The sequence below is a fragment of the Narcine bancroftii genome, chromosome 6 (assembly GCF_036971445.1).
Source record: "Narcine bancroftii isolate sNarBan1 chromosome 6, sNarBan1.hap1, whole genome shotgun sequence".
Taxonomy (NCBI): Eukaryota; Metazoa; Chordata; class Chondrichthyes; order Torpediniformes; family Narcinidae; genus Narcine; species Narcine bancroftii.
The window spans coordinates 243,743,045-243,768,446 of NC_091474.1; the positions used below are offsets into that span (position 1 = coordinate 243,743,045).

Consider the following 25,402-nt stretch of genomic DNA (forward strand, 5'->3'; position numbering starts at 1 on the left):
GACTTTGTGGGAAAACCATGGGAGAAATTGCTGAGGCCCTGCCAAAGATATGCTTGACTGTCATAATCTTAGTCTAATATTTTTCAATATGAAAACAAATATGCACTTATTCAAATGCATTCAGAAAGAAAGTATCACCAAAATCAATTATGGTAATTGAGTTGGCACGGTTAGCACAGCGATTAGTGCATAACTATTACAGCACCAGCGACCCAGGTTCGAATCCGATGCTGACTGTAAGAAGTTTCTACGTTCTCCTATATCTGCATTGGTTTCCTTCGGGTGCTCTGGTTTCTTCCCATTCTCCTAAAAGTTTCAGGAATTGTATATTAATTGAGGTATTTTGGTGCCAATGGCCCATGGGCAGGAAAGGCCTGTTTCTCATTGTAAGCCTAAATTTATATATTGGTGCCATTACTCTAATCACATAAATATCATCCTTAATCTCAAGAGCTGACTCCCTTGATTTTCTGTAACTTATTGGAATGCAAGTCATTAACCTCTTCAAACACGGAACACTGTAAGAAAGTGGATGGGTATTTTAGTAGTTTCCTATACAGTTGCAAATAATGTGGACATTTCAGAAACGACATCAGTGAACAGCAGAGGAACAAAAACTGTTAAAGAATGGAGCAAGGTCACAAAGGGTAAATGAAAAACACAAAATGCTGGAGGAACTCGGCAGGTCTCGCAACATCCAAAAGTGGTAAAGATGTACAGGTGCCTCAGCTTTTATCCAGGATTCTGAACCCTGGCAACCTCCAAAAACTGGCACTTTTTTGGGTTATGAAAACGCTCGACCACCTAGCTCCTCACGCTCCATCTCCCCACCCCAATCTAACTCCAGATGAGGCAGCAGGGGTACGGTGCTGCCAAGCCCAGAGCTTAATTGCAGCAGCTCAATATGGGAGCGATTGCCTTCTTCCTTACTCATAATCCCCCACGCAGCTGGAACCACCACTTGGGGCCGAGTCACCTTTCCAGGTAAGAGAGGACGGGGGCGGTGGCGGGGATGAGGGTCTTAACCAGTTATATCACACCACACCCTCTATTTTGTGTGATTTTTAAACATCACATTTCCTTAAAGGGACCACCATTTTAAAATGATTCTGAAATCCGGAAGATTCCAAATAACAGCAGGTATCCGGTCCCAACGATCCCAGATAAAAGGTTAGGCGCCTGTATTACCAGAGTAGAGAGCCTAAGCCCTTCCTCTATATATGAGTAAAAAAATAGATGAATGTCTGTAAAAAGGTGAAAAGGGAAGAATGGCAGGGGCTGCAGAACAGACCAACACACAATTGGATATGATAAAAGAAGAAAGTTGAGAATTGAGTGTGGGAGAGGGGTTGTTTTGACTGTGAAAAAATATGGGGAGAGAGAGAGATAGGAGTGGGGCTAACAAAAACCTGACAAATCAATGAGGGTGCCCAGTCAGAATATGAGGAATTTGCACATGGTCTGAGCAGTGACATGGATTCATTCCAGGTCGTCTTTCATAGTGATAGGTCTATGGCAGATGCCATCACACTGACTCAACACAAAGCTCTGGAACACCTGGTCAGCAGAGATGCCTACATCAAGATGCTCTTTATCGACAACAATTCAGCATTTAACACCATCACCCTCACAAAATCAGCCATCTCCAAGACCTGGGAATTAACAGCCCACTGTGTAATTAGATCCTGGATTTCCTCACCTCCAAACCACAATCTGTGGTTAGTAAGAATTTCTCCTCCACAATCTCCATTCGTACTGGAGCACCACAGGGCTGCGTTCTTAGTCCCCTGTTCTACTCACTTTATACCTACAACTGTGTAGCTCAGTACAATAACATCTACAAATTGGCCAACGACAACATGGTAATGAGTTGTATAAAGGAAAACAATAAGTCAGCGTACAGGACGAAGATTGAAAAACTGGCTGAATCATGCACCAACAACAACCTTGCATTCAATGTCACCAAAATGAAGCAGCTAATTGTGGACTTCGGGAAAGGAAAGCCAGAGGTATACAATCCAGTGCCATTGGGAGATCAGAGGTGGAGAGGGGGAACAAATTTAAGCTCCTGCAAGTCTTTATCTCAGAGGATCTTTCTTGGACCCAAATCACAAATGGCATTGTGAAGAAAGCACATCAGCGCCTTTACTTCCTCAGGAGTTTGCGGAGGTTTGGTAAGACCCTTGAAACCCTCATAATTTCTACAGAGGTGTAATGGAAAGTTTGACCAGCTGAATCACGGTCTGGTACAGAACACCAATACTCCTGAGCATAAAGCCCTCCAAAAGGTAGTTGGCACAGCCCAAAACCCTCCCCAATATTGAGTACATCTACAGGGAATGCTGCCTTCGGAGGTCAGCAACAATCATCAGACTTACACCACTCAGCACACACTCTGTTCTCACTGCTGACATCAGGAAAGAGGTGTAGGTGCCACAAGAATCACACCACCAGGTTCAGGAACAGCTGCTACCCCTCTACCATCAGACTCAATCAGAGAGTCATTAAGGACTCCTACTTGTGCACTTTATTGATTTTCTTTTTGTTCTCTCTGTATTGCAGTCACTTTGTTTACATTCGTTTTCGGATTACAGTTCTTTATTTGTTTACATGTTTATGTTGTGTACAGTTTATGTACTACCAATTAGTAGTAATTCTGCCTCACCTGTAGGATAAACCAATAAATTAAATCTAAATCTAAAATCTTAATCTGGCAGTGCATGAGACCATGGCAGACCTGTTGGCAAGGGAACTGGGTGGGTAACTGAAATGGGTGGTCACTGGGAGATCCACGCTATTACGGCAGAGAACACCAAAGTACTCAGGAAACGATCTCCAAGTCTGTGTCCAATCTCTATGATGCAGAGGAGACCACAAATGGAGCACCAGATGATCCCTGCAGATTCACAAGTGTTGCTTCAGTTGGAAGGACTGTTTGGGGCTCCAAATGGTGGTGAGGGAGGGGTGGGCACATGAAGCACCTCCTGCAGTTACAGGACTAGGTGCCAAGGGGAAAGGAGGAATAGACGAGAGACTCATGGAAGGCACAGACCTGTGGAAGGCAGAGTAGGGAATAGATGTCTGGTGGTAGGATCATGCTGTAGGTGGTGGAAACAGCAGAGGAGGATTTTCGCTGCAGAGGATGGTGGGGTGGTAAGTGAGGAGAAGGAGAATTCCGTCCCTTTTTTCGCTTGGGGCAGAGTCGGTTAGGGCATTCGCACAGGTAATGAAGGACAGACAGGCAAGGGCCGAGTTGATGTATAGCTCCAATCTGACATGCATTTATTTTTTTTAATTTTTTATTTTTCACACCATAAATCACATTAACCATGGTACACACTTTTTCCTTTTCATACATATACAGTGCCATTTTCTCCACCCCCCCCTTCGCTCCTCCCATCCCACCCTCCCTACCTCCCCCCTCCCGTCCATTTAAGGTATAAAATCTAGGTTACATTAAACCAGTCAGACAATGTTGTCATTCAATAAAAATACACCAGAAATTCTACTGAGTCCATTCTTTTCATTTCCTTTTCCTTCCGTTAACTTAGGTAATGATTGTCCCCGGTAGGTTTTCGCTATTGTATTTAATGTAAGGCTCCCATATTTGTTTGAATATTTCAACATTATTTCTTAAACTATATGTTATTTTTTCTAATGGAACACATTTATTCATTTCTATATACCATTGTTGTATTTTCAAATTATCTTCCAATTTCCAGGTTGACATAATACATTTTTTTGCTACGGCTAGAGCTATCTTAACAAATCTTTTTTGTGCATCCTCCAAATCAATTCCAAATTCTTTGTTTTTTATGTTACTTAGGAGAAAGATCTCTGGATTCTTTGGTATATTGTTTTCTGTTATTTTATTTAATATCTGATTGAGATCTTCCCAAAATTTTTCTACTTTCTCACATGTCCAGATTGCATGAATTGTTGTTCCCATTTCTTTTTTACATCGAAAACATCTATCAGATACTGTTGGGTCCCATTTATTTAACTTTTGAGGTGTAATGTATAGCCTGTGTATCCAGTTATATTGTATCATACGTAACCTCGTATTTATTGTATTTCTCATCGTTCCGGAGCATAACTTCTCCCACGTTTCCTTTTTTATCTTTATATTTAAATCTTGTTCCCATTTTTGTTTAGTTTTACCATTTGTTTCCTCATTCTCCTTTTCTTGCAGTTTAATATACATATTTGTTATAAATCTTTTGATTATCATTGTATCTGTAATCACATATTCAAGGTTACTTGCCTCTGGCAAACTCAAACTGCTTCCTAATTTATCCTTCAAGTAGGATCTCAATAGGTAATATGCCAGCGCTGTATCTTGAGTTATATTGTACTTATCTTTCATTTGTTCAAAGGATAAGAATCTATTTCCTGAAAAACAATTTTCTATTCTTTTAATCCCTTTTTTTTCCCATTCTCTAAAGGAAAGGTTATCTATTGTAAAAGGGAGTAACTTGTTTTGCGTCAATATTAGTTTTGGTAATTGATAATTTGTTTTATTTCTTTCTACATGAATCTTCTTCCAAATATTGAGGAGATGATGTAATACTGGAGAACTTCTATGTTGTACCAATTTTTTATCCCATTTATATAATATGTGTTCAGGTATCTTTTCCCCTATTTTATCTAATTCTAATCTCGTCCAATCTGGCTTTTCCCTTGTTTGATAAAAATCTGATAGGTATCTTAATTGTGCGGCTCTATAATAATTTTTAAAGTTTGGCAGTTGTAAGCCTCCTTGTTTATACCATTCTGTTAATTTATCTAGTGCTATCCTCGGTTTCCCCCCTCTCCATAAAAATTTCCTTATTATTGTATTGGCAATGCCTGAAATAAGTATAATATCCTTGGAAAAATGTTCATTTTAATACAGTTTATCCTTCCTATTAGTGTTAGTGGTAAATCTTTCCAATGCTCTAAATCGTCCTGTAATTTTTTCATTAGTGGATAATAATTGAGTTTATATAGTTGGCCGAGATTTTTGTTTATTTGTACACCTAGGTATCTTATTGCTTGCATTTGCCATCTAAATGGTGATTCCTTCTTAAATTTTGAGAAATCCGCATTATTCATAGGCATTGCTTCACTTTTATTTACGTTTATCTTGTAACCCAACACTTCTCCATATTCCTTCAATTTCTTATATAATTCTTTTATTGATAGTTCTGTTTCTGTTAAGTACACTATAACATAATCCGCAAATAAACTGATTTTATATTCCTTGTCTTTTATTTTTATTTCTTTTATATTATTTTCTGTTCTTATCAATTCTGCTAGTGGTTCTATAGCTAACGCAAACAATAAAGGTGATAGTGGGCATCCCTGCCGTGTTGACCTGCTTAAGTTAAATTGCTTTGATACATGTCCATTCACTTTCGCTAACGGTCCCTTATATAATGCTTTAATCCAATTAATATACTTCTCCGGTAAACTGAATTTTTGCAATACTTTGAAGAAATAATTCCATTCTACTCTGTCAAAGGCCTTCTCTGCGTCTAAAGCAACTGCTACTGTAGGTGCTTTATTCCCTTCTACTGCATGAATTAAGTTAATAAATTTACAAATATTGTCTGTTGTGCGTCTTTTTTTGATAAATCCAGTTTGGTCTAAATTTACCATTTTCGGTACATACTCTGCTAATCTGTTTGCTAATAGTTTAGCTATTATCTTATAATCTGTGTTAAGTAAAGATATTGGTCTATATGACGCTGGTGTGAGTGTATCTTTCCCTTGCTTTAGTATTACTGTAATTATTGCTGTTTTACATGAATCTGGTAAGCTTTGTGTTTTATAAATCTGGTTGATTACTTCCAGGAGGGGCGGAATTAATAAGTCTTTAAATGTTTTGTAAAATTCTATTGGGAATCCATCCTCTCCTGGTGTCTTATTATTTGGTAATTTTTTTATTATCTCTTGTATTTCTACTATTCCAAATGGCTCTGTTAATTTATTTTGTTCCTCTATTTGTAGTTTTGGTAGTTCAATTTTAGTCAGAAATTCATCTATTTTCCCTTCTTTCCCTTTGTTTTCAGTTCGGTATAATTGTTCATAGAATTCTCTAAAGTTTTCCTTAATTTCTTTGTCTTTTTTCCTTGATGCCAATACCATTTTCTTAGCTTGTTCTGTCTTAAGCTGCCATGCTCGGATTTTGTGCGTTTTTTCACCTAGTTCATAATATTTCTGTTTTGTCTTCATTATATTCTTCTCCACCTTATATGTTTGTAGTGTTTCATATTTTATTTTTTTATCCGCCAGTTCTCTTCTTTTAGTTGTATCTTCCTTCATTGCTAATTCTTTTTCTATATTTACTATTTTCCTTTCCAACTGCTCTTTCCTGATTATAGTCCTTCTTCATCTTCGTTACATAACTTATTATTTGCCCTCTAATGAATGCTTTCATTGCATCCCATAGTATAAACTTATCTTCCACTGATTCCGTATTTATTTCAAAATACATTTTTATTTGTTTTTCAATAAATTCTCTAAAATCCTGCCTTTTAAGTAACATGGGGTTTAATCTCCATCTATACATTCTTGGAGGGATGTCCTCTAACTTTACTGTCAATATTAAGGGTGAATGGTCCAATAGTATTCTAGCTTTATATTCTGTTTATCTTGCATACGAGCTGATAACAAAAATAGGTCTATTCTTAATATAGCTACTCCTCTTGCTTTTGAATTATACGATGCTGCTGTTACGTGTCCTACCCAATCTCTCTTTAATTTCTTGTGCTCCAATTCAGTTAAATGTGTTTCTTGCACAAATGCTATATCAATTTTTTCTTTTTTCAGTAAATTTAGCAGTTTCTTCCTTTTAATTTGGTTATGTATTCCATTAATATTTAAAGTCATATAGTTCAACGTAGCCATTTTATACTTTGTTTATCTTCCCTTTCCGTTTCGCTATCATTACCTTTCCTTCTTATCCATTTCTGTTTTCTTGTTTTGAACCCTTTATAAGACAACATTCCTAAAACATCAAACATTTTCCTTATTCTCCTATTTAAAACTTCTTTAGCCCCAATCTCCCCTTCCCCTCCTGAGTTGTCCTTTATCCCTTGTCGGACAACCACATCTCCCCTCTCCATTTGGATTTGCGAATTCACTCGCAAGCGTCAGCTGATTTTGCAGTGACCGCAACTCCTCCCCACCCAGCCCCCCCCAGAAAAGATTCCACTTTTCATATGTAACAAAGGTCACTCTTTTAGTTCCCTCCTTATTCCCTCTATTCCATTTCCTTCCCTTATTAATTCTTGTCTATACTATCTATATTTTCCTCTAAATACGGATACATTCATGTATGCACATTATATATATACACACATATACCTCTTTACCCACATACATATAAATCGTGGTCATTTTTACTCTTATTACATATCTTCATCTCTCTGGTTGTTTTGTAGTTGTTCTGCAAATTTCCTTGCTTCCTCTGGATCCGAGAATAGTTTTTTTTCCATAAGATCGTTTTCGATGTATTGAACTCCTTTCTATTCTTCAGAAGTTCAAAACTTATGTGTCTTTTTAGTTCTCAGTCTTTTGTACTCTCGTTACACGTCTTCATCCCTCAGTCTATTTTGTAATTGTTCTGCAAATTTTCGTGCTTCCTCTGGATCCGAGAATAGTCTGTTTTGTTGTCCTGGAATAAATATTTTCAATACCGCTGGATGCTTTAGTATAAATTTATACCCTTTCTTCCATAAAATCGCCTTTGCTGTATTGAACTCCTTTCTCTTCTTCAGGAGTTCAAAACTTATATCTGGATAAATTAAGATTTTTTGCCCTTTGTACTCCAGTGGCTTGTTGCCCTCTCTTACTTTTTCCATTGTCTTCTCCAGTACCTTTTCTCTTGTAGTATATCTTAGGAATTTTACTAAAATAGATCTTGGCTTTTGCTGTGGTTGTGGTTTAAAGGCCACTGCTCTATGTGCCCTTTCTATTTCCATTTCTTGCTGTAGTTCTGGACATCCTAGGATCCTGGGGATCCAATCTTTTATAAACTCTCTCATATTCTTGCCTTCTTCATCTTCCTTAAGGCCCACTATCTTTATGTTATTTCTTCTGTTATAATTTTCCATTATATCTATTTTCTGAGCTAACAGTTCTTGTGTCTCTATAACTTTTTTATTAGATTCCTCTAATTTCTTTTTTAAGTCCTCTACCTCCATTTCTACTGCTGCTTCCCGCTCTTCCATCTTGTCCATTCTCTTTCCCATTTCTGTTAAGGTCATATCTATTTTATTCATTTTCTCTTCTGTATTGTTTATTCTTCTTCTTAAATCATCAAATTCTTGCGCTTGCCATTCTTTAAATGACTCCATGTATTCTTTAAAAAGAGAAAGTATATCCTTTATCTTGCCTTTCCCTTCTTCTTCTATTTCACTGTACTCTTCCTCTTCTTCTTCCTCTGGGTTGGCCATCTGTTGTTTCTTTGTTGCCCTTTTCTTCTCTTCTTTCTTGTTTTCGTTGTCTTCTATGTTCTCCTCTTGCTGCAGGTGTTCTGCAGCTGTCATTGCCGGCTGTGGAGATCGACTCCCCAGCTGGTCACCCCTCCCGTCGGTGTGTTTTTGCGCATGTGCGGTTGCGCACTTTTACTCGGCTCAGCGAGCCATTTTTGTAGTCCACTTTCTACCGACCTGAGGGAGCGGGTTTCTCTCTCTACCGCGGGCCTCTTCGAACAGGTAAGGCCTTCTCCTTCTTCTTCCATTGTCTTCTCTTCCTCTCTTCTTACCGTTGATTTCGATTTTTCTTTTTTCGTCGCCATCTTCTTTCCACCTTTATACTCACTTTTCTTTAATTTTTATTTTTGTGCCTTTGTGTTTTCCTTTGTTTTTTCCGACTTTTCTGGAGAGGGCTGGAGTTCACCGTCCGGCCACTACTCCATCACGTGACTCCCCCCCAATCTGACATGCTTGTGGAAAACTATTTGTCATCTTATTTTGTGGAATTAGAAGGACTTCCTGTTAAAAGGTCCCAGAGGACAAATATCTTCTATGTAAAGAGACTACTTAATAATTTACAGAGTAATCTGGTTCAGTGAATAACTCACTACTATCAATTTATTAGCCAGATGCAAATACAGTTAAGTGATCCATACCACGAGTAACTGCTTAAAAATCTAATTTTGTGACTCGTTCTGAAAGAACCAATGATTTGTTACATTATCAAATTAATTTCCTGTTCTGTTATTTTCTATTACAGATCACAAAATTATTAAAGCAGGATAATAAGCATATATGAAAATGTACATTATAGTTTGCTGGCCTTCATTAGTTGAGGATTGAGTTCAAGAGTCGAGAGGTAATGTTGCAGCTCTATTTCTTTCTTCTTTGGTTTGGCTTCGCGGACGAAGATTTATGGAGGGGTAAATGTCCACGTCAGCTGCAGGCTGGTTTGTGGCTGACAAGTCCGATGCGGGACAGGCAGGCACGGTTGCAGCGGTTGCAAGGGAAAATTGGTTGGTTGGGTTTTTCCTCCTTTGTCTTTTGTCAGTGAGGTGGGATCTGCGGTCTTCTTCAAAGGAGGTTGCTGCCTGCCGAACTGTGAGGCGCCAAGATGCACAGTTTGAGGCGATATCAGTCCACTGGCGATGGTCAATGTGGCAGGCACCAAGAGCTTTCTTTAGGCAGTCCTTGTACCTCTTCTTTGGTTCACCTCTGTCTCGGTGGCCAGTGAAGAGCTCCCCATATAACACGATCTTGGGGAGGCAATGGTCCTCCATTCTGGAGACGTGACCTAACCAGAGCAGTTGGATCTTCAACAGCGTGGATTCGATGCTGTCGGCCTCTGCCATCTCGAGTACTTCGATGTTAGGGATGAAGTCGCTCCAATGAATGTTGAGGATGGAGCGGAGACAACGCTGGTTGAAGCGTTCTAGGAGCCGTAGGTGATGCCGGTAAAGGACTCATGATTCAGAGCCGAACAGGAGTGTGGGTATGACAACGGCTCAGTATACGCTAATTTTTATGAGGTTTTTCAGTTAGTTGTTTTTCCACTCTTTTGTGTAGTCTTCCAAAGGCGCTATTTGCCTTGGTGAGTCTGTTGTCTATCTCGTTATCGATCCTTGCATCCAATGAAATGGTGCAGACAATGCCGCTTTAGTTGCCCATTCAGAGCCTGCTCTTCAGCGCTTGACATCCTGTTTTGCGGAAACTGCCAAAATGTTTGGCCTGGAAGTCAGCCTGAAGAAAACTGAGGTCCTCCATCAGCTCTATAAAACTCTGGTTAAACCACGCTTGGAATATTGTGTTCAATTCTGGTCAACTCAATACAGGAAGGATAGGGAAGCTATGGAGAGGATGCAGAGGAGATTTACAAAGATGTTTCCTGGATTGGAGAATATATCTAATGAGGCAAGGTTAACAGAGCTAGGGCTTTTCTCTTTGGAGGGAAGGATGAGAAGTCTATAAGATCATGAGAAGTCTATAAGATCATGAGAGGAATAGATAGGATGGACAGCCAGCACCTTTTTTCCTCAGGGCAACAGTAGCAAATACCAGAGGTCATCTGTATAAAGAAAGGGGACGTCAGTGCTAGTGATTTTTTTTATACACAAACAGTAGTGGGTACCTGGAATACATTGCCAGGTATGGTGGAGGAGCCACATGGATACAAGAAAAATAAGAGGGTTATGAGTGTGAGGAAGGGAAGGGCTAAACTGTTGAGTAGGTTTATATAGGTCAGCACAACATGGAGGGCCGAAGAGCCTATACTGTGGTGTAATGTTCTAAAAAAAAAATACAATTCATGTTTCAAGTGCAGAATCCTTCATCCGAACTGGAAAAGAGAAAATAAGAGATTGTAGATGCTGGAATCTGGAATAATTAAAACAAACTGCTGAGGGAACTCACCATATCGAGTTGCATCCTGAAAAAGAAATTGGTGACATTTCTGGTCAAACCGTTCATCAAGACTTTTCAGGTCAAAACCCTTCATAAAATGCTGAGTACATACAGGTTTTGCACAAGAAGCATAAGGGAGCAGAACACCTCACAAATCACCCACCTTCTGTTTATCTGTGGCAGAGTCTGTGATTCCCACACTTGCATCCAGCCACCTCAGAAACCACTCTGAAATGGAAGCAAGTCATCTTTGATTTCAGAGAACTGCCTATGAAGATGTTAAACTTAACTTCTCTCACATCCTTTGATTTAAATTCCTTGATATTCTTACCCAACAAGAACCAATCAATCATGGATTTGAAAAATTCCATTAATCAAAGCACCTCCAGCTTTCAAAAGAAGTGTCAAAGTTTTGAAAAATAGCAATCTTTTGAGACTTTGACAATAGAGGTGCAACTAATAGATCAATTCACTAATGTAAAAACATGAACAAAAATCTCTGAAATCAGAAAAGTGCTGCACATATTTTTTCATTTGATGCATGATCCAAATTAACTGTCATTTATATATTAACACATTAATAATTTTACCAGAGAGAGGAACAATATCGCACTGCTTTTATCATTTATCTATCCAAATGATGTGGATTAATTATTCAGTTATTTCTTCATTATTTAATGTTAACATTTTATCATAAACCTTTTTTTCCCCACACCACTTTCCCCATTCATGATTAGCATAGTAATTAGCGCAATAATATTACGGCGCCAGTTATCCAGGTTCAAAACTGGAGTTGTATGCTCTCTCCTTTTCTACGTGGGCTTCCTTTCCTCCAGTTTCCTCCCACCCTTCAAAACGTAGAGGGGTTGTAGACTAATTGGTGTATTTTGGCAACATGGGCTTGTGGGCTGGAAGGGTCTGTTACTGTGTGATACAGCATGTCTAAATTTTTTTTTAATTTAAAACACAGAAACTCCTCCCCCATGCAATGGGACAATCTAAGGACACTCTGGAACTGATTTGCTGCAGAGGTTGACTTTAATTCAAATAAATAGGTATAAATTACATGTCTTAACAATGAAAATCTACCATTAGTTACATGATCAAAAAATACACTTTAAAGTAGACCACAATTGCATAGACATCAATTCTCCAATGCCAGGTGATCTCATTCAATTTAAAGGCTGATGAAGTTTCATCAGGGTAGCAGGCCAAAATGTGCAAAAGAAAACTGAAAACTAGTGGTGAAACATTAATCAAATTTTAGTGATGCAGTAATTTTAGTACTTTCAGTTTGTTTCCCCATACTGTTACTATAATGTTTATCCAACAGAATTTTAATGAAATAATGTAAAACTTCATTTAGTTTTGAACATTTATATTATTTAGACAAGACATACAACAACCTAACAGACCCTTCCAGCCCACAAACCCATGCCACCCAATTAACCTACAAGCCTGTATATTGTGGGAGACTGGAGCCAGAGAGAAAACCCACACAGACACGGAGAGAAAGTACAAACTCCTTACTGACACCACCGGGTTCAAACCCGGATCACTGATTGCAAAAGCATTGCGCTAACCGCGTTGCCAGATTTTAGGGTACTTGAAAGCACAAGATAAAATAGGCTGAAGTTAGCATGGTTTCCTTCAGGGGAGATCTTGCCTGGAATTCTTTGAGAAAGTAATGAACAGGACAGATAAAGAGTCAATAGATGTTGTTTATTTGGATTTTCAGAAGTCCTTTAACAAGTTGCCGCGCATGGGGCTGCTAAATAAGATGGGAGCCATTGGTATTGAAGGAAAATGATTAGTGTAGATGGAAGCTTGGCTGAACAAAGAGTGGGGATATAGGGGGCATTTTATGGTTGGATGCCAGTGACTAGTGGTGTTCCGCAGGGGCTGGTGTCATTTCTGCTGAACAAAGAGTGGGGATAGAGGGGGCATTTTATGGCTGGATGCCAGTGACTAGTGGTGTTCCGCAGGGGCTGGTGTCACGTCTGCTGACCAGAGTGGGGATAGAGGGGGCATTTTATGGCTGGATGCCAGTGACTAGCGGTGTTCCGCAGGGGCTGGTGTCACGTCTGCTGACCAGAGTGGGGATAGAGGGGGCATTTTATGGCTGGATGCCAGTGACTAGTGGTGTTCCGCAGGGGCTGGTGTCACGTCTGCTGACCAGAGTGGGGATAGAGGGGGCATTTTATGGCTGGATGCCAGTGACTAGTGGTGTTCCGCAGGGGCTGGTGTCATTTCTGCTGACCAGAGTGGGGATAGAGGGGGCATTTTATGGTTGGATGCCAGTGACTAGCGGTGTTCCGCAGGGGCTGGTGTCACGTCTGCTGACCAGAGTGGGGATAGAGGGGGCATTTTATGGCTGGATGCCAGTGACTAGCGGTGTTCCGCAGGGGCTGGTGTCACGTCTGCTGACCAGAGTGGGGATAGAGGGGGCATTTTATGGCTGGATGCCAGTGACTAGTGGTGTTCCGCAGGGGCTGGTGTCATTTCTGCTGACCAGAGTGGGGATAGAGGGGGCATTTTATGGCTGGATGCCAGTGACTAGTGGTGTTCCGCAGGGGCTGGTGTCATTTCTACTGAAGATAGAGTGGGGATAGAGGGGGCATTTTATGGCTGATGCTTAAAACACAAATAATTTCTTAGATTGTCAACTGAATTTCTATAATCATTATATTTATAATACGTATTATAATTATAAGTATTATATCTGAATATTTGTTAATTAATTTTCTTGGGAAGTTGTCTCATGTTTAAGATTTTGATCTGCTGTTTGAAGGATTATCATTGGGAAATAATCCATTTATAATCTTTGGCTTGGCGGACGAAGATTTATGGAGGGGTAAATGTCCACGTCAGCATTGGAGGGGGAGGACGTGGACTGTCCTCGGGCCTGCACAAAGGAGCTTTTAGGTGGAGTGCAGTGCGCGCAGTACTGGCCCCACCCTTTACACCCATGGTTCGTGTGCCGTGGCCAAGCAAGCTGGGACGTGGCAGCGAGGTCCTTGGGTTGTAGGTTTTATATCGGAGTGGCCTTCTCCTATGCAGGTTTCTTACCCGGGCTTAGAACAGGAAAATGTTACTTCAATCAATTTTTTCTGTCACATGCAATATATAATTTGCTAGGTTCGCCAATTTTTTCCACCAATCGCCTTTGATCCAAGCATTAGAACAGCTCAAATTCCTTAAATCAAGTTTATGAAGACAAAATCTATGTTTTTATTCATTCTTTCTGAGTGAAAGTGAAAGTTAGGCAAGGTTGGTCAAGAAAGCTGCCAAAGTAGCAAGCTGATAATTCATTGCATAATTGATTATCCCACAAACATCCAATCACTTCATTTAAAAGTTATGAAATTTCTGATAATGATGCACTGAAACATGAATGAGTTCAAGCACAAATTATAGGAATATTGTTCCAGACATCATCAAAATTAACTTGACTAAATTGGAAGTAATTGGCATTTCTGCTTCCCATCTAAAGGTGAAAGGAAGAAATAGAACGGTCAGCCAAATACCTGATGTTTGCAGAACCTGTTACTGTTTAAATGTACCAAAACACAACAACTGAGATAACCTCATGGTAAGTGTAGAGCTCTGAAGGCAAACTATAGGCCCTTTCAGGTGAACCCTCACCTTGAGGCCGGCAACAGGAGCAGATTTAAAACAGCTAACTCATCTTTCAGATGGCTGCTACAGCGTTGTCTGGTCCACCTGAAAGGGCCTATTCATATCCAGAGGTGCCTCATAGCGCCCTCTGGATCTGATGGAGTCAGGGCGACTGGTGCCGCAGCACCACCCATCATAAATATGTGGCATAGCAATGGCCGTCTTCCGTACCCATAATCCCGCATGGAAGTGGAACCGCTCTGTGTTTCCCACAACAGTTCCAACTGCGATTTGAGGCACAGAGAGCTGCCCCGAACACTGAAGTGCCCAGTGTATAGAGGAGTGGCCAGCCGGGCTGTCACAGCCCACACCGGCCGCTCCCTGACATCCCCCGCCAGCCACCCCTGCCCCAACAGGCCTCCCCTGCATATGAATAAAGAGAAACAGTTCCCACTCGAATAAGGCCTTCAAGAACCAGAAGGTATAAATTTTATTCAAAAGCAAAACAAATCAGATGCTGAAAAATTAAACTAGAAAAGAAGATACTGGAAATAATTAGCATGTCAGCCAGTATCCGAAGGGAAATAAACAGCCCACGTTTCAGGCTGGTGACCTTTCAAAAGAATAGGGGAAAAGGGGCAAATAAAAGATGAAGCATAAAAAAAGGAGCAGGAGTCAGCCATGCAGCCTGTCAAGAGTGCTCTGCCATTGACTAAGATAATGGTCGATCTGGCCATGGACTCAGGTCCACCTACCTGCCTTTTCCCCATAACTCTAAATTCCCCTGCTCTGCAAAAATTTTTACCTAACTGAATTTAATAAGGGAACTTCTGCTGTTTCCTTTGGCATAAAATTCCACTGGGAGAAGCAATTCCTCCTTATCTTTGCCCAAATCCTACTCCCCCAAATCTTGAGACTATTTCCCCTAGTTCTAGCAGAGTAGGGGGAAGGGGGCAGAGAAGGGGAAAATCTGTGATTGGGTGAAAAATAGGAGAGATTGAGAGATAAAAATTGTGACAAGGTAACTGAAAGAGGATGCCAAAGACATAAATAATTATTGATTAATCTAGTTGACAGCATGTCATGCAGGTGTAATTGAAGGTCAAAGCCAATGAGGTCTAAAATTAATCAGAGAGGGAAAAAAATATTGGAAATGTGAGATTCAAGACTGGAATTGTAAAATGTCAATTATTCAATTAGGAAGACTATAATGTTCCTAGTTGATAGATGAGATGCAGTTCCTTGAGCTTATGTTGGGCTTCATTTCCTGTTATTTCCTTGATCATTTCCCTTACTTGAATAAACTTTTGGAACTTATCAAGTTTATATAATGACCCACGAGTGCGTTGCCAGATCCAACTCCAACAGTGTCATCAAGTTTGCAGATGACATAATAGTCGTCGGCCTCATCAGCATCAACGATGAGTTACATCACAGAGGTGAAAAATCTTGTGACATGGTGCAAGAGTAACAACCTGAGCCTCAATGTGGACAAGACAAAGGAGATGATCATGGATTTCAGGAGGACCAGGAATAACCACCTTCCACTACAACTCTGTAGCAGAGAGAGTGGAGCGGTCCATGTTCCTTGAAGTTCACTTAATAGTGACCTATCGTGGACACTCAACATCTCACTTGTCAGGAAGGTAAAGGTTCCATTATCGTCATGCAAAACCACATTTAGAATGGCACAAACATGAAATTCTTTCTATCGTAAGGCAGTCAGAGAGCCGTCACTTTGTCCCACACCCCTCACAGAAACCTACAGCACCTGGTGTTCCTAGACAGTCTCCCCTCCAAGTACCAACCAGACCTGCTTAGCTTCTGAATCTTATGGATATTCAGGCTATTAGGCTTCAAGGAAGGCGCAACAGCAACTTCACTTCCTGAGAAGACTGAAGCAGGCAAGGCCATTGTCAACCTTCTACCGGAGCTCTATTGAGAGCTTCCTGGCCAGCTGCATCACAGTGTGATACAGTGGCTGCAGTGAAATGGATTGGAGGTCAATCCATAGGACCATAAGAGTGGCAGAGAAGATCTCTGTAGACTCCCTCCCCCCATCGATGTGATCTACCAGGATCATTTGGTGTGTAAAATCATTGAGGACCCCTTCCAACCTGTACAAAGAATATTTCAGCTGCTTCCATCAAAGAGATGCAGGAGGATCAGAGCCAGCATCACCAGGCTGAGGAACAGCTTCTTCCCACGGGCAGTGAGAACACTCAACAACCAAAGGAACTGCTCCCACTAACAATCAAGACTCTCGTTTGTACAAACAAGATTTATTTATTTATTTTTATGGATAAAATATTTGACCGACATGTGTATTATTTGTATGTGTGAGAGTTATGTCTGGTTGTGTGTCTGCACATTTTGCACCAAGGACCAGAGAACACTTTCATGAGGCTGTACTTGTACAATCGGATGACAATAAACCTGAACACATGAAAACAGTAAGGATGAATCAACTCTAACCATATAACAGTTACAGCACAGAAACAGGCCAGTTCAACCCTTCTAGTCCATGCCAAACACCTACTCTCACCTAGTTCCATAACCTTTCACTCCTCTCTCATCCATAACCATATAACCATTTACGGAGTGGAAACAGGCCATGTTGGCCTTTCGAGTCCGCACCGGTTCACTGATTTTGTGCGCCCTCTTCAGGCATTGGTGATCCATATGCCTATCCAACTTTTCCTTAAATATTTACTACTTTGGTCAGAAGCTCATTCCACACTCCCACCCTCCTCTGTGAAGAAATTCCCCCTCATGTTTCCCCTTTCAATCTCAATCCATGTCCTCTTGTTTGAATCTCCCCCCCACTCTCAAATGGAAAAAGCCTGTCCACCTTGACTCTATCTGTCCACATCATAATTTTAAATACCTGAAATCATCTTTCAATTTTATATGCTCCAGGAAATAAAGTCCCAACCTACTCAATCTTTCCCTGTAACTCAAACCCTGAAACCCAGGCAGTATTCTTGTAAATCTCTTCTGCACTTTCTTTACTCTGTTTATATACTTTGGCAACCAAAACTGCACACAATATTCCAAATTTGGCCTCACCAATGCCTTATACAATTTCAACATGCTGTGATGAATTTGGATTTTCAGTTTTCAATAATATAATTGGAGGTCAAGTTATTTGGATGCATACAGGTAACTTTTGAATTGGGAAGCTATGCTTAGCAGGGTACAGTACAGCAGGATCAGTGTCAGGATCTCAACTGTGCACAACCAATGTTAACAATTTGTAGATGGGATTTAAGTTTAACGTATCCAAATGAGTTGGCAATATGAGCTGTGAAGAGGATACAGAAAAGCTAGAGGCTGTTTGAATGAGCAAACACATGGAGATGGAAATAATGTGGAAAAATACGCAGATATTCACTGTGGTGGAAAAAAAAGCTAATAGTGAGTGATTGATTGACAGGCATTGGTATTCACAGGAAAGTGGATATCCATGTGAACCAATGACTGAAAGTTATTGTCCAGAATGCCAAGTAATTAGAAAGGCAAAGTGTGTTGGTCTTTATTTATTGCAAGAAGATTTGGATTGAATAGCAATGCATGGTCCAAGAACAGAGACTTTTGATTAAATCACACCTGGAATAATGTGGCCAAGTCAGGATTCGTAACCCAAGGAATGAATCACCCAATTGATTCCTGGTTTAGTGAGTTTATTATAGAATGAGAGATTAAACAGAAAAGTGTGAGATGATCTCATTAAAATAAACACACTTCCTAAGGAACTTAAAAGGGCAGATTTAGTTAATATTTCCCTGAACCAGGGTGTACGGAAGCAATTTATTATCACAAAATAAGTGGTCAGTCTTTAGAACTGAAATGAGAGGAAATTCTATTATCATGCAGTATAGGAAATTTTTGCAACTCTCTAACCAGGAGGGCTGTGGAGGCCAGTATATTCAAGAAAGGGGTTGACAGAGTTTTGGATATTAAAGGATTTTAGTGACATGGGTCGGTTTAGGAAAAAGTTGTTGCAATTTGTAGATGGAATAAAGACCTGCCAATGCAAATTTGCCACTTCCTGATACGACACAGAAAACTGCTCAGCGTCAACAATCAGAGTTCCACATGTTGCCAGATAGGAAGCTCTCCCAATATCTATGGTGCAGATTCATAAATAAATCAACTTCATTTTTTACTGTAGCAGAAATAGTCAATAGAATAGTGACACTAGCCATGAGACATTTTGAAACACAATGAGGATGTACAAAATAATATATAAATGTAAATTATTTGTCTATTTAGAGATAAAACATGGTAATAGGCCCTACGGCCCACAAGCCGATGCCACCCAAATACATCCATGTGACCAATTTATCAACTAGCACCATATGTCTTTTGGAAAGTAGGAAGAAACTAGAGCTCTCAGTGGAAATCATACGGACACAGAGAGAATGTACTAACTCATTGAAGACAGTGCTGGATTCAAACCCCGTTGCTGGCAACACTAACCTGTTGATTCCAACAGAATTGTTCTTTGACAAGCTTTCCTCTTAATGTGGTAAAAGAAAGCAACGTAACCACTCAGGATGATACCACACCAAACATTGCTAAATATCAAAGATATCATGAAGCAGATCTTGAGTTTTAAGGAAATTTATTTTACAAGTTGAAATCCAAAACAAATTGACTTGATCCAAGTAGAAGTTCAGCAATGTTATTTTGCATTTTTTAATTTCCCCAGGCTTGCAAGTGATGTGCAAATCTTCCCAAAAACCTGATGCAGCTGTTCTAAATTAACGGTAAGCATTAACCCCCCCACCAAAATCATACCAGATGCCAACATTCTGGAGCATTCATGTTTATTGTCATAACAGTGAACAATTTTCCATTTTTAGTTATTCAGAACAAATCTAGTGGACAAGATGCAAGGATTATGGCAATGGGAACTGGCACTTCCATCAAAGATTCCTGATAATGTGAAAACACAATGCTGAAGAAACTCACCAGGTCAAACAATATACTTTATAAAGAAAAAAAATACATAACCAACATTTCGGGCTTGAGCCCTTCATCAAGGTATGAGCAAATTAAACACAGGTGGTTGAATGAAATGATGTGGGGGGGGGGGGGAAGAGGAAGAGCAGAGGCCCATAAGCAGGAGATAAAAGGTTGTTAAGAGAGGGAGGGCCTAAGTGAAAATAGAGTGAAGGGGGTATAGCTCTGTGAATGGAGAAGGGGGTGGAGATCAGAAGGAACAGAGACAGGGAGATAGGGAAGGGAAGGAAAAAGGGGAGTAGTCTGGCAGAAACCAGATAAGTTGATGTTGATGCCATCTGGTTGGTGTGTGCCCTGAAGGAATATTAGGTTTTGCTCCTCCAGTTAACAAGTGGCCCTGGTTTGGCAGTGCATGAGGCTGTGGATACACATGTTGGCGGGGGAGTGGGGCAGAGAATTTAAATGGTTGGCCACTGAGAGATCCTTATCACTGATGCGGAGCGCAAAGCTGCTCAGTGAAGTGGCCTCGCAGTCTACATCCAGTCTAACCGACGTACAGGCCACAAAAGGAGCACTGGATGCAGTAGAGGACTCCCACAGATTCACAAGTGAAGCGTTGCTTTACTTGGAAGGACTGTTTGGGTCTCCAAATGGTGGTAAGGGAGGGGGAGTGGGCACAAGTGTGGCACTTCCTGCAGTCACAGGGGAAGGCGTCAAGGGGACAATTCGTGGGAAAAGAATGTGTGGACAAAGCAATCATGGGGGCAGAGAGGGGAAGATGTGTATGGTAGTGGGATCATGTTGTAAGTGATGGAAATTGCAGAGAAAAGTATGTTGGATGCAAAGGCTGATGGGGCAGGAGGTGACAACAAGGGGAATCCTGTCCTTGTTGCATCTATGGGTAGATAAGGCCAGGGCAAATGTGCAGGAAATGGAGAAGATGCTGGTAAGGGCTGAGTGGAAGGCACGCTTTTTTGAAGGAGTATACCTCAGATGATCTGGAACAGAAGACCTCATCTTGGGAGCAGATGCCATGGAGACAGGAATTGAGAGAAAGGAATAGAATCCTTACAGGGGACTGGGTGTGAAGAAGTGTAGTCAAGATCATTGTTGGAGATAGGAGGTTTTAGAAAATGTCTGAAGAAAAATTGTCAACTGAGATGGAGAGTGAGAAATCAAGAAAGGACCCTAATAATGTGAAACTGCTCTGATCAAACAAAATTACAGTATCAATCTGTCATCAGTACTTTCAACTTTACTCAATGAACAATACACAGAAGTCTTTGATCTATGCACTCCAAAACCATACATTTCAGATCCTATACTCCTGCACAGTCCTTCATATTATCATTTATATTTATACACACCTTCTTCAGGAGCTACTGGACACAGAGACTGGCCCAAAGCCCAACAAATGGGTGAAAAGGATATTTTGAGGTAAATACTAAATTAAATTTGTACAAAATAAATATACAGCATTCCTTTGACTACCCACCCTATTGTGTGGCTTCTCCTCTTCAAATAATACATCAGAGTATTTGCAAATATTACCAGGCATTTTAAGAAAGTAAGCAGGTTTGATTACTTTACCCAACCAGTACTTTAGCTTGCACCACAGCCAGGAATGTATCCCAATTTTTAAAAAAATCATATATTCAGCTATTTTCAATAAAAGGAATATTAAGAAAGTAAATAAATATAATGAGAAGTGGCAATAATTATGGGTATAGAAACTATTCAAAATTCATAAATACAAGCCAGTGTACTTCTATAAAATTTTGTCAGTGTTACTTGGAATAACATTTTAAAACTATAAGTTCCATTGCTAAATAGCTGTTAACAAGAAACTGAACAGGTCACTCTGCATCCATAGAAGAAAAAGGCAGTTGACTTTTTGGGCCTGAGCTCCGCTTCAGGGGTGCTGAAAATCAGGCCACCATCTGAATAAAAAGGTGGAATAGGGAAGGGGAAGGAATTTGATGTAGAGGGGGACCTTGGCGAGCAGATCCCTGAAAATAGCAGGAGAGGCATTTAGCTTGGCTTACAATGGTAATTCTGTAATAGAGTTAAGACATCTTGTTGTAACTGTATAAACAGGATCTTGCAACCTTGCGTCTCCTAAATATTCTGAAATATTCCAAAATATTTAGACATTTATTTTGTATTATCTTCTTTGGCTTGGCTTCGCGGATGAAGATTTATGGAGGGGGTAAATGTCCACGTCAGCTGCAGGCTCGTTTGTGGCTGACAAGTCCGATGCGGGACAGGCAGACACGGTTGCAGCGGTTGCAGGGGAAAATTGGTGGGTTGGGGTTGGGTGTTGGGTTTTTCCTCCTTTGCCTTTTGTCAGTGAGGTGGGCTCTGCGGTCTTCTTCAAAGGAGGTTGCTGCCCGCCAAACTGTGAGGCGCCAAGATGCACGGTTTGAGGCGATATCAGCCCACTGGCGGTGGTCAATGTGGCAGGCACCAAGAGATTTCTTTAGGCAGTCCTTGTACCTTTTCTTTGGTGCACCTCTGTCACGGTGGCCAGTGGAGAGCTCGCCATAGAACACGATCTTGGGAAGGCGATGGTCCTCCATTCTGGAGACGTGACCCACCCAGCGCTGCTGGATCTTTAGCAGCGTGGACTTGATGTTTATATTTTGTGTATATATGTCATTATTATGCACTGTGTATTGTGTGTGGTCCAGAGAACCGCTGTTTCATATGTAGAGTCAGATGTTAATAAACTTAAACTGTAGAAGATATCGGATAGACCACAAATTAGAATATTTATGAGCAGAAAGGATGTGGTGGCACAAGCAAGAGTACAGAAGCGATTCATCAGGAAGGCCGCATCAGAGAAACTGAATCATTGGATCTCAGGATCAAAAAAGATCAGCAGCGCACAGTCTTTGCAGAGGTAAAGTAGCACCTTCACACTGATGACACCCATCAATATAAAAGGGCTACGCTGAACTATATGACTTTAAATATTAATGGAATACATAACCAAATTAAAAGGAAGAAACTACTAAATTTAAATGAATAAATGGATTCCATTAGAAAAAATAACATATAGGTTAAGAAATAATACTGAAATATTCGAACAAGTATTGGAGCCTTACATTAAATACAATAGCGAAAACCTACCGGGGACAAACATTACCTAAGTTGATGGAAGGACAAGGAAAGAAAAGAATGGACTCAGTAGAATTTCTGGTGTATTTTTGTTGAATGACAACATTGTCTGACTGGCTTAATGCAACCTAGATTGTATACCTAAAATGGATGAGAGGGGGGGTTGGGGGGGTGGCTTGGGAGGAGGGAGGGGGGGGGGGAGAAAAAGTCACTGTATATGTGTGAAAAAGAAATAGTGTATATCATGGCTAATGTGATTTATGGTGTGAAAAATAAAAAATTTAAAAAAAAAATGTTGTGAGCAATGCAATTATACTAAATGGGATAGACACAAGACAGATGTTGCCGTTTAAAACCGAGATTGTGGATTGTCGCACACCACAGCCACCTGTAACCTCATACCCTATCATATCCTTCACTCGATCATATCCAGTGTGAGGGATACTGGAATGTTAGGAGTCCAGAGATACTGGAAGCAAGTGCCAATTAAGAATAAAGTATTATGGGTTAACTTAAGGTGAAGGGATACTGGAATGTTAGGAGTCAAGCAAGTGCCAATTAAGAATAAAGTATTATGGGTTAACTTAAGGTGAAGGGATACTGGAATGTGAGGAGTCAAGCAAGTGCTCATTAGAGATTAAGTATTATGGGTTAAATCAGGGTGAAGGGATCCTGGAATGAGAGGAAGGGTTGTAAAAGTGTAATAAACTAAGGATCTTCAAAACAGGATAACAAGTAGATAGCTTTAGCAAGTCTTAGGGATTGATTAATGAGTGAAGAACAAAGACATGATACTTCTCTGGCTAACAAGTTTGCAGGAAGACACATAAACTGATAAGAAGTTAGAATCCACGTGGGCAGAATTACCTAATGCTAAACCAATCCAGGAGGCAGAAGAACGTTGGGGGGAAGGTATCTCCGTACTGAAATGTATAAAAGTTGGGTCAGCCCCAGTATCTGTGTGTATTCCCAGGGTAAGGGGAAGCACCCAACTTTGCATTGTTGTAATAGTATAATAAAAGTTCTTTGTTCTCAATTTTTGTCTCGAGCAAATTCTGTGAAGGTACTTCTGTTTCTCACATCCAGCCAGTGCAGAAAGATATCCTGGGGGTAGCACCTGCCACCCTGTACAATGGGGGAATCTGGTGAAACTGCAACCCTGAACGTTATGAGGCCTAAATGGCATTCTAAAGCAACTTTACAAGAAGGGATTAGATTGTTTGCTGCAATGCACAAAAGAGCTGGAGAAACTCTGTAGGACACACAGCCTAACTCCCATCAGATTGTAGCTGTAAATCTGGTTTGAACAAATTAGGTAAACAGCAATGGCGGAGATGGCGCAATGAACATTCCCATCCACAAGAATGACAGCGGGGGGGGGGGGGGGGGGGGGGGGGGGGGGGTGAACAGGAGAGGGGAGAAATTTCTGCCCTTGTCTTCAAAGCAATAAATGTAGCATATAAAGGGCATCAAGGAAAAAGACTCTAATAAAAGGAGTCATACCTCGCACAAAAGAAGATGATGGTCCTTCATTTGGTGAGGATAGGGAATGATTGAAATGTGGGTCTTTGCATTAGTTGGAACAAATATAATGGTGTTCTGAATAACATTGTTTAAGATGATAACCAAGGTCAAGAAAAATGCATATTTGTGGAATGATAAAATATAAATTAGGTTTCAATGTCAGGAGGGGGCAGGGACAAAAATGAAATCAAAATTAAAAAAATCTTGGTGATAGAATAAAATGGAGAAGGAAATTGTTTTTAAGATGGCAAATTAGCGATGTGCTGCCTGGGTCTTTAAATTCTTTTCACCCAGATCAGATTAGCAAACTGTTATTTTGCTTCAGATACAAGTATACAGTTGACCATCACTGCAAAATACTTTTTAATCAAGTAAAATTCTGGAGGAAACAAATACTCCTTAATTGGGCCACAAGTTGTGTGGCAAAGCTGATCCACTACTTGCAAACAATGCTGGAAGCTCAAATAGTTTAATTTGGACAAAAATAAAACCCAAAAGCATTTAGGAGTACTGTGTTCTTGCAATAAAATTAAGTGATTCACAAGTTCAGAGATGCAGGATGTGTGCTTTAAACTATAAATGAACTGTAGCTGAGAGGAAATATATTTTTTGTCTGCAGGAACTGATTTGTATTGTTACAGGCCAGCTCATTTTGTCCTCGGAACTGAATCGCTGGGTCACAGTTGAGTGGCATCCCAGTTAGCTAAAATAATTAAGATACAGTCAGGCGAATGCAACCATTAGGTGGAGAGAACAATGTTACTCCACCTTGCATCGACTACAATCCTCAATTTGATCACAACAGAAAGACATGAGTGCAGCATACTATGAAAAAAGTCTCAAAACAAAACCTGGAATCATTAATATATTGATTCAGGGAGCAATATAAAAAGATTGAAAATGTTTGGCAAATATTACACATTGCTGCTTGACATCTTATAGCTTCACAAAAGTTGATCCCACTGAATCAGCAATATGTAAATCATTCCAGAGGAAGCTGGTAAAGGTTGGCAGGAACCGGGAAGATGAGAGATGTGATACAGGTCAAGACATGGACTGCACATGAGAAAACCCTAAAACATTACAGCACAGAAACAGGTCTCTTTGGCCTTTCTATTCTGTTTCAAACCATTATTTTGCCAAGTCCCACTGGCCTGCACCCATCCATAGCCCTCCATATCTCTCCCATCCATGTACCTGTCCAAATTCTTATTAAATGTTAAAATTGAGCCTGCATTCACCCCTACTGAAATCTTGAAATTGTACATTAAACAGGGTCAGTTTGCAACATGATTGAGGTCAGCACTTCA

General features: G+C 40.3%; 1 protein-coding gene and 1 long non-coding RNA gene across 11 annotated transcripts in view; one reads left to right on the forward strand and one right to left on the reverse strand.

Moving 5' to 3' along the window:
* LOC138737196 (serine/threonine-protein kinase MRCK alpha-like) overlaps positions 1–25,402 on the reverse strand; it is a 653,014-nt gene that overhangs the window by 462,852 nt on the left and 164,760 nt on the right. The window lies entirely within an intron of this gene.
* LOC138735571 (uncharacterized) lies at positions 15,944–19,542 on the forward strand. Its single transcript, XR_011339782.1, has 3 exons — positions 15,944–16,126; positions 19,195–19,252; positions 19,328–19,542. It is a non-coding gene; the product is annotated as an uncharacterized lncRNA (long non-coding RNA).